Raw genomic sequence first — 10863 nt, 5'->3', positions numbered from 1 at the left:
CAGAATATATCTGATGCTCTTGTGAAAAATTTAATGATCAATTCTTAAGATGATTTTAATCTTTTCCACTAGGTTTACCTACAAATAAGACGAACAAACTATTTCTCATAATTGTGGGTTTATCAATTCGTAATTTGAGTTTACCAGCTGATTCATTTACCTGCCATATAATTAAAAAAAAAAAATTGCCTTCAAGTAATGCATTCAATATGACTGAATCACTGACCCAAAATACCATTTTTACTAGTGTCAAACTCTCTGGAAAGTAATGCGTAGATTTACCTACAATACATTTGCCAACAATACCAAACTGCCCTCAAAGGAACACCTCAATCTGTAACCTTCATAAGCCAGCAGTGTCTTGAAATATGCAGAGATGTCATGATAATAATGCCCTTGATAAGGCACTCTCCAATACTTACAGCATTAACTTTAAATGGGTTATGTTTACTGTTAAGCAAGCAGCATTATTTTCATGGCAAGCTTTGTACAAAATTCAGAGTGTATTGTTTAATAGCTTGAAAACAATGTCAAGTTCCATATTATGTCATCAATTTGAGATAAAACTAAGAAACTGAATTCTGAAATGCTCGTGTCGCAATTGTGTATATGCTTCACGCTAAGATATCTCCTCTGTGTTAAACAAAACCATTCAGCAATCTAACTTTCAAAGTCAAAACATAACAGTACAATAACGCAAAATCTCAGAAAAATATTACAAATTTTCCAAAGGAAATGTATCAATCAATAAAGAAACAAAACCTTCAAAGAGTATAAGAGGAGCTTAACTCTAAGTCCCTACTGTTATGGAAGTTAGCTTAACAATATCTGTAAGATTTACTGAGGAAAAATATCGGGAATAATTTGTACTTTTGCCAAAAATTATTATGTATTCTGTAATGGTTAAAACCTCACGGGTTTGACTTCACTTATTTATTCCTAACTTAAATGACGACTACGAAGATTTTCCATAAAATCAATAAAACCTATTTTTTTTAACTAATGAACCTTATGCTACTGATAACTTTAGAACTTCAGGAAAATGACTGAAAATAATAATAATAAAAAAACTATAAATCTTACGTGACTTTTGTACCAATACAGGGGTGCACTGAACAAAAACGACTTACTGGATGCTGCAAGTCAAAACGAAGCTGATCAAAAACTATCCTTAAACTTTCGTCCTTCCTTAATATATATTCAAAATGCAGCCATGGCTATCTAGAGCTGATATGACGATGATGAGTCACTCACTTTTAATATTATGTAGCCTGAAACATCCTTAACTACCTGAAATTATGTATCCTGAAATATACTAGTCACTTAATGGCTGATATTAACACTGATTAGAAATTCAAGTAAAAACTGTGTATCGTAAAACATAAGTGTATTAAATTCATAAAATAATTAAGTGACAAAAGGACAGAGAGAGAGAGAGAGAGTGTTATGTATCCTGAAGCAACCTGAGCTTTTTGACAATCAGTCTTCAACTTATGAATCTCACGTAAAAAAAAAGTATGTATCCTGAAGCTAGTATTGAGTAAGAAAACTGAAATTACCTATGTATCCGGATACAGAGAGCTACTTGCAACTGACACGAAACCGATACTAGATTCAAGTCAAAACAAACAATGTATCCTGAAAGATAAAGAAATACTTGATAAACTAATTATAAACTGATAAAAAATTCATATTAAAATCTGTGCATCCTAAATGATCGAACTGACATTCAATTTTAAACCTGTCAGAAACTCAAACAAAACGATCCTGAAATGTACTTAAGTGCTTGACATATTAAATTTATGGAACTTAAGTAGAAAAATCTATGTGCTGCATTCTGAAGTATTTTGAAATACCACATAACTATTACTAAACTCATAAATTAAGTTAAAACTATATATCCCGAGACACTGAGATACTAAATAGCTTTCAGAGAAATTCAAGTGGAAATTCAATGACATATCCTGAATCGCAGTGAACTACCTCATGTAACAAAGACTCCTGCAGTTCCTATTTAGTCTTGGGTCAACAGGCAATATTATCACCCTGATAAAACACATGCACGATTCAATGAATTTAACCCTATCCTGCTTTTAATAGTCATAGGAGTTTCCAACAACTATGTTAATAAAGCCATATCTTCCACATTTTGGCCCATTGTACAAATTGGTAGTCGCCTTTTGAATTCCAAGGCGAGACTCGTGTACAAATTCGGTAATTCAAACTGTAGTCGCCTCTTGATTCCAAGGTGAGAGAAGTCCCTTCAAACTTGTCTCAGTTTTGCTTGCACGTTGCAGACACTTCCTGAAGGAATGAGGAAGAAGTTAATGACACCCTGTCACGTTCAGATCTTGTGAATGACAAGACATGAAACTAGATCATTTGTTATAACTGGAACCCAAACAACCTGGATCTAGGTCCCTTTTACTGAAAGGGCCAAAGATGGGACAAGGTCTGTTTAGACCCATACATATGTCATGGTCTTTTATCGTCATGGTCTTTTATCAAGGACACCTGAATGAAATTATATTGCATTTGGTCACTGCTACACTCAATATTAATTCAAAATTGGAGTTTTCGCTGAAAAACAAGTGAAAGGCCTCTTAGTGTAAATTTCGTTTAGCAAATAAAGTTGTGTCCTTTATTATCTGCATTTTACTATTATTATTATTATTATTATTATTATTATTATTATTATTATTATTATTATTATTATTATTATTATTATTATTATTATTACTTGGGCCTGGCTAACACATAAAACCGTTTCAGAATTTTTACGAAATCTGGTAAGATTTTTCAGCACCAGCAATGTCCCATTTCTCTATAATTTGCCTTAAATCAAGTACTCGCCCAGTTGCTCTCACTAACTGAATTTCTCACTGGTACTTATGAGAAAACCACACATTCTGTATAATCACTTTCACTTTGTTTGTTTTGTGTACAGCCCTCCACTGGGATAATTCTCTCTGGCGGCCCTTGTGTTTTCAAAATTTATATACTGTGCACTTATTGCTATCATATGTTTTATGTTTAGTATCATTATGGCCTTTCTTTATATAAATTTTACACCTGAAGATGCTGCTAGTACTTTCATTTGATTTGTGATTTTCACCACATCTAGAGCAAGCTTGGTCATTTCTACAATTTGTTGCGCTGTGACCAAATTCCTGACATTTATAGCATTGATAGGGCATGTAACAGTCGTATACTTTGTAACGGCTATACAGTGTACACAATTTGTCACCTCTATCATAGATAGCCTTTCATATTTGTGGTGTGCATTTGATGATATATTGTTTACGTTTGTGATCTTTGGCTATCATTTCCTTTACAATTTTTAGGTCGTCATTGTCAGAAATGAGGTTACCTATCCATGGATTTTTCTTTACAATGTTATCGTCAATGTCATCTTCGTCCTTCAGGACATAGACCACTTTTATTTTTGGTTTAAGTTTACCATTCTCATTTACTGATATATTACTTTTTTCCTCTACCTCCATTTTTGCCTTTGCTAAGTTTTTCCTGTCTGGAAATCTTACAGATATGTCAAAGAATTTATAGAGTTGCTTGAAAGCCACGACCTCGTAAATGTTATGACAAAACCGACATCATTACTGAACCATACCACTGGCCTAGTGATGCAAAACAGAAACAACGAGATTGTGAGTGACATACAAGTTAAGCCTGAATGCGTGATACCCCCAATACAGAAACCAGTCCCATTTTGTATAAATATCTGGAAAGGCTATGCACTGAAAAAAAACACTATCACTTACAGAAACAAAATCAAATTTAAAGCTGATGAATTTATTGTTGAGAGCATCAAGAAAATAGGAGAGACAAGCCAGGAGTGCAGGTGTAATTTGAGGAATACCTTGACAGGCGACCAAGTATGTGCAAGCTGTGTTACATTCTATAGCAAAAGTATATTGGCGTCAAGCTACAACGATAAATGTCCAGAAGTAACAAGGCAAGTAATAGTTAAAGAAAATGCCAAATGGTTTAACAGTGAATTACGTGAAGCTAAGAAAAAATAAAGAAAGATGGAAGATCTATGGAAAAGATTGAAAGAATCGAGTAGTGAATATTGGTCATTGTATAAAAGAGCTATAGAAATCATTACAACGACTTGATTATGAAAACCAGGAAAATATATTACAATAAAATGTTTAGTGGAGAGAAAAGTCCCCCAAAAATCCATGCCAGTTTAGCCGGAATACTGGGACTCAAGAAAGAAGTTCTACCTGATGTAAATAGTGACTACAAAAACCTGCCCGAAAACTTTGTGAACTGCTTTGAAGGAAAAATTAAAAGAATCTGTCACAGTTCAGATAAGGAGATCCCTCCTGATCTCCCGGTGATCGCAATGAGAAATAGCAAATTCAGTAAGTTTAAAGAACTAAACATAAATGACTTTGAAAAAACGACGAGAAAAGTAAAAAACACCTATTGTGAAAATGACCCGTTTCCCATAAGTGATGTAAAAGATGCAAAAAACTTTGATCAGTTGCGGGAGCTAATTTTGATACTGTCGGCATGAGTCTAGCACAGGCATCCTTCCCAAATAGTGAAAAGCTTGCTTGTATAAAGCCGGCATATGAAGGAAAAGGTGATAGGGAAAATCTAAGCTTCTATAGACCAATATCGAATCTTTCGTACTTATCAAAACTTATAGAGATGGAAGTTGACAAACAAACATGGAAACACTTGAAACAACTCAGCATTATACCTGATGATCAGTCAGCATGCAGAAAAAAACATTCAGCAGAGACTACATTGTGTGCAATTATAAATGATATGGTAGAAATTATAGCAAATGGAAAATGTGGCATACTGGTTATACTTGACCTAAGTGTAGCATTTGACACAGTTGACCACAATCTACTGCTTGAAGACCTGAGAGCAGTGGGCATCGAAGATGACGTACACAAATGGTACAAAAGCTCCTTAGAAAATAGGAAGGTTACAGTGGTTATATCAAATGTGAAATCAGAAAAGAAAGGCCTAACAAAAGGAGTGCCCCAAGGCAGCGTTCTGGGTCCATTGCTATTTGGTATTTACACAATTGAACGATCTAGAATTTTCCAGTCGCAACGGTAGAAGACGCCATTAGTAAAATTGATGCAATAATGAAAGATATAAAAAAAATGGATGTCGACGAAGAAATTGAAACTTAAAGAAGACAAAAGTGAGTGTATGCTATTTGGATCTGACAGTGCACTACGAAAACACTTCAAAAGAACACTTCAAAAGAATAACTATTGGTTGTGTCAACAATAAATATTGTAGCAGCAGTGAGGAATTTAGGAGTATTTATTGATAATAAATTGTCGATGAAGAACCACATATTGCATATTACAAAAAACATGTTACTGTAATATTTGAAACATTGCATTTATTAGAAAATACCTAATCGAAGATACTCTGAAAACAGCAATTTGCAACCAAATACTTTCGAGGCTTGACCACTGCAGGAGCTACGATACTGCCGAGAAAACACCTTATTATGAAAACGTACATGGGCCCACCACAGAGGGAATTGTCCCTGTGCAGTGGGGGCTGTACATAAAACCAAAGTGAAACAAAGTAATCAGGGCTACTGAAAATAGATCTATCTTTCGGTGGTCTCGGTATAATGCTGTATGAGCCGCGGCCCACGAAACTTTAACTACTGCCCTGTGATGGCCTATCCTATATCGTTGCCAGAAGCACGATCATGGCTAAATTTAACCTTACATAAAATAAAAAACTACTAAAGCTAGAGGGCTGCAATTTTGTATGCTTGATGATTAGAGGTTGGATGATCAACATATCAATTTGCAGCCCTCTAGCCTCAGTAGTTTTTAAGATCTTAGCGCAGAGAGAAAAAGTGCGGGCGGACAAACAAAGCCAGCACAACGTTTTTTTTTGTTTTTTTTTTTTTACAAAAAGTCTAAAAACTTTAAAGCACTGAGAGATATGAAAACATTCGGAAAGACAATTTGCAACCGTCATTTCCCACGGAAACATTTATGAGTTACAGCTGTAAAGGTAAAAGCAAATATTCCCAACAAGATAAAGGTCCTTTTGATGTTCCGACAATAAACGGTCTGTCTAAAATGCTACAAACACGGATATATCATAATGCAATTGGTCTCAAGATTACTCTTAAACTTACAAAAAGAGAAAATAGGATTGAAAATGAAGATGCTTGGGTTTCAGTCCTTATAACAACGCACCCAGGGTCTGAGAGTTGACCCGTGGGGAACACAGGAATGTTAGTACTTAATTTAACAAGAAAATAACATATTTATGCTGATGACACGTGCCCATAGCATTTTAACACCGAAAAATGTTCACTGACACATTTGTGTTAACACAGATCAGTTCAGCAGAAAAATGCTTTCATATCATTTACTTCAAGTGCTCATGGTGTAGTGGTTATCACATCTGTCTAACACACAGAAGGTCCCAGGTTCGAGCCCTGGTGAGCACAGGAATCTTTTCATTACAAATGTGTCCAAACCCATCTAACATGAATATAGTTTCACATCAAGCATATCAAGTGCTCATGATAAAATACCCCGTATAAATTATGAACACCTAAGACTCCCCCCCAAAAAAAAATCTAGCACAAACAGGCACTAAAATATTAACATTTTCCTGCCGAGCCATATGTAATGTATTCATTGGTGAAAAATGACAGAAGGCACAATATGTCCCCATATTTTTGTTATACTTGCAACTGAGGCTCCTTATATGTTTGTCTGTTTCTTTCTGATCACTGCAAGTTTTCCTCAAAATTATAAGATAAATGCACTCTATGTTAAACTGATTATGTAGAGTTTAGAAATTAAATTCTATAGATAAATAGAATATACAATTTAGGTTGAAGGCAAAGTGCTGGCACCTATAAGGTCATTCAGCGCTGAAAGGAAAATTGAGAGTAAGAGGTTTAAAAGAAGTAACAGGAGGAAAACCTTGCAGTTGCACTATGAAACAATTGTTAGAAGATGGTGGAAAGTAAGCTGGAAGAAAGAATATGAATGGAGGTAGAGTAAAAGGAATGAAAGGGGGTTGCAGCTAGGGGCCAAAGGGATGCTCCAAAGAACCTTATGTAATGCCTACAGCGCACTGCTTGGTGCACTGATGGCACTATACCCCTACAAGAATTTTTTTAGTTAATGCTGTTTCATTATGAATCCAATCATCCAAAAAATAATTAACTTCTAACCACTGTCCATTTTTCTAAGTACACAATAATTTTTCATTTGTTATTTCTTATTATACATATTATGAAAAAAAAAAACATTTTCTCAAATAACTTATAAGCTCTTGTAGTGTAGTGGTTATCACGTCTGCTTTACACGCAGAAGGTCCCAGGTTCGAGCCCTGGCAAGAGCACTTTAGTTTACCTGAAAGAGCCTGTGCTGGCAGAAAGCAAGCTTATTGTTGACTGACTAGTCTGAAGAACATAGTACAACGTTGGTTGGGGTTGTTTCGAATGTCTGAATGATCCACTTCCCTCCTCTTTCATACAGAAGGGGAATGAAGGAGAAAACAGAATAAGAATGATTAACATAGGAATTCCTGTTGTGTTAGTTTAGAGACGATAAAGTTGCATGTTAGTCCAGTATTAATGGACCATAGAAAAGGTATCTCGCTTGGGTCATGAGTCTGCTGATTGTCTTCCTGGTTTTTTGGTTATAAGAATAGAATAGGATATAACATTTAGCCCAAAGGTCAAGTGCTGGGACCTATTATTATTATTATTATTATTATTATTATTATTATTATTATTATTCAGATGATGAACTCTGTTCATATGGAACAAGCCCATCGGGGCCACTGACTTCAAATTGAAGCTTCTGAAGAATATGGTGATCATGAGGAAGAAGTAAGAGGAGGTGAAGAGTAAAACAGAAAGAAGATGTCATTCAGCGCTGAAACGGAAACTGAGAGTAAAGAAGGTTTGAAAGGTGTAACGAGAAACACCTCATAGTTACACCATCCCACAATCATACGAATTTTATCTAAGGTTCCCTCTCCTGTTGCCCAGGTGATTTAAATCAAACAACTGAGGCCTCCATAAATTTACCATGATTAATATGGCATGACAACCACAGACCAATTATCTAATAATAAATTATCTAATAATTACTAATTAAATCCCTCGTAGAGGGAACGTTTTGTATGTAAGGCAGACGTCATAACCACTACACTACAAGTGCCAAAAAATTATTATTATCATTATTCAGGGAAACATTCTCAAATGACAATACTCACTGGTCTGAAAGACTGCCATGTTCATAAAAGAAATTATATTATATCAGTATAGAAGGTGGTTCATTGTTCAACTAGAACTTGGCAAGCATTTTTAGTTCCAAAAATGATTTTTTTCCAATATTATTCAGAAATACATGTGAAACCTTTAATGCCACAAGAGATATGAAAACAAAGGGGAAGAAAATTTGCAACTGTCACATCCCTTGGACAAAATTATGTGCTACACCTGTGAAGATAAAAGAAAATATAAAGGAAGACGCTCATACTTCAGTACTTAATACAACACCCCTCAGGTCAGAGAGTGGAGCCTTAGGAATAACCGTAATGCTTATAAAGTATCTAACGAGGAAATGACATCTTTTACTAATTACATGTGTCCATAGCATTTTAACACAGAAAAGTATCCACTAGCACATTTGCGTTAACACAGATCAATTCAGCAGAAAAATGCTTTCATGTCAATTATTTCAAGTGCTCATGGTGTAGTGGTTATCACATCTGTCTAACACACAGAAGGTCCCAGGTTGCCCTGGTGAGCAGGAATATTTGCCTTTCATTTCAAATGTGTCCAAACCTGTCTTACATGAATATAGTTTCACATCAAGTATATCAAGTTCTCACGATTTGCCCATTTAAATTAACATTAAGAGTTCCCCAAAATCTAGCATAAACAGCCACTTCATTAACATTTTCCTGTCCTGCCATAGGTGACGTATTCTTTGGTGAAAAACGACAGAAGGCACAATGTAGATGTCCTCATATTTTTGTTATACTTGCAAATGGGACTCTTTGATATTCATGAAATCTTATATGTTCGTCCGTTTCCTCCTGATCATTGCGAGTTAACCTCAAAATTTTAAGATAAACAAACTCTATGTTAACTGTTTTGTAGAGTTAAATATTCAATTCTGTAGATAAATAGAGTATACAATTTAGACTGAAGGCCAAGTGCTGGCACCTATAAGGTCATTCGGTGCTGAAAGGAAAATTGAGAGTAAGAGGTTTAAAAGAAGTAACAGGCAGAAAACGTTGCAGTTGCACTATGAAACAATTGTTAGAAGATGGTGGAAAGTAAGCTGGAAGAAAGAATATGAATGGAGGTAGAGTAAAAGGAATGAAAGGGGGTTGCAGCTAGGGGCTGGAGGGAATGCTCCAAAGAACGTTATGTAATGCCTACAGTGCACTGTGTGAGGTGCACTGATGGCACTATACCGCTACAAGAATTTTTTTAGGTAATGCTGTTTCATTATGAATCCAATCATCCAAAAAATACTTAACTTCTAATCGCTGTCCATTTTTCTAAGTACACAATAATTTTTCATTTGTTATTTCTTGTTATATATTTTATGAAAAAAAAAAAAAATTTTCTCAAACAACTTATAAGCTCTTGTAGTGTAGTGGTTATCACGTCTGCTTTACACGCAGAAGGTCCCAGGTTCGAGCCCTGGCAAGAGCACTTTAGTATACCTGAAAGAAGCTGTACTGGCATAAGGCAAGCTAAATGCTGACTGACTAGTCTGAAGAACATAGAACCATGTTGGTTGGGATTGTTTCAAGTGTCTGAATAATCCACTCCCTCTTTCATAAAGGAGGGAATGAAGGAGAAAACAGTATAAGAATGATTAAAATAAAAATTCCTGTTGTGTTAATTTAGAAATGATAAAGTTTAAACCTTCCTCTAATGAGATGAATATGAAATAGTTCCACATACCTTCTGATTTTCTGCAATGTATTGTGGAATATAAGTGACAAACTACAATGGGGAACAAATCACATTACAAACTAAATTGTAATGGAATTTGTAAATGTTAATAAACAGAATGTCATTTGAAAGGAGCTCAGCTCATTGCTACAAACTTTGGCAAACCTAACTCCTTTTATCACAACACAGCATTCTGTGCATACGACTTTTTGAATGCAGTGCTGTCAAACACATCTAATTACGTCTACTTCTCGAAAGGTTTAATCAATCATGGTTCTTGATGTGATTACTGCAATTGTAGTGTCGCAAGAAAACCTGTTACTTTGGATGTCAGTTGTTTACACAAAACTGAAGCAAATCTGATTCTTGCGAATTGTACACGAGAGTAACAGATTTTTCAAGTTCCAAACATAACTCGTTCATGCTGTCAGTCGTTCCAGATCAGTCATTAGACCCATAAACCACAAGAGCAATATCACATTTTTTTTATTCAGGAAATCTTTTGAGAAAACAAATATGTGCTGAAATATATCCACCTATTCATGGAACAGATCATTGTCAAGAGCAATCCCTAATCTTGATCATGGACACATATCCTCCATTTTCCTAAAACTTGATAGATGAAAAATGAACTATATTGTTTTGTATATCGCTATTTTTTATGCACTGTGCATGAGCTATATGCTGCTTAAGCAATGATTAGGTAAAAAAAGTGATACACTTTTCTCCTACCATCCAGCAAAAAGTGGCCACATTATGATTTTGTCGTAGAGAAATCGGCTCTTGAAGCTGCTGTGTCATGGGTTAGACGTAATCTATCAATCAAAATGCCCAGGGACCTAAAAAATTTAACCCTGATCCTACCAAAGGGATCAGACCTACTGCGTAGTATT

General features: G+C 35.2%; 3 non-coding genes across 3 annotated transcripts; all 3 read left to right on the top strand.

Moving 5' to 3' along the window:
* The first annotated feature begins 6405 nt into the window (after positions 1–6405).
* Positions 6406–6478, top strand: TRNAV-AAC (transfer RNA valine (anticodon AAC)). Its single transcript has one exon. It is a non-coding gene; the product is annotated as a tRNA-Val (tRNA).
* An 835-nt stretch (positions 6479–7313) lies between these two features.
* TRNAV-UAC (transfer RNA valine (anticodon UAC)) lies at positions 7314–7386 on the top strand. Its single transcript has one exon. It is a non-coding gene; the product is annotated as a tRNA-Val (tRNA).
* Positions 7387–9651: 2265 nt separating this feature from the next.
* On the top strand, positions 9652–9724 carry TRNAV-UAC (transfer RNA valine (anticodon UAC)). Its single transcript has one exon. It is a non-coding gene; the product is annotated as a tRNA-Val (tRNA).
* Positions 9725–10863: the final 1139 nt, after the last annotated feature.

This window comes from Macrobrachium rosenbergii, chromosome 3, assembly GCF_040412425.1.
Source record: "Macrobrachium rosenbergii isolate ZJJX-2024 chromosome 3, ASM4041242v1, whole genome shotgun sequence".
Classification (NCBI taxonomy): Eukaryota; Metazoa; Arthropoda; class Malacostraca; order Decapoda; family Palaemonidae; genus Macrobrachium; species Macrobrachium rosenbergii.
Note: the sequence above shows the minus strand (reverse complement) of the source record. Positions and strands in the feature narration are given on the sequence as shown.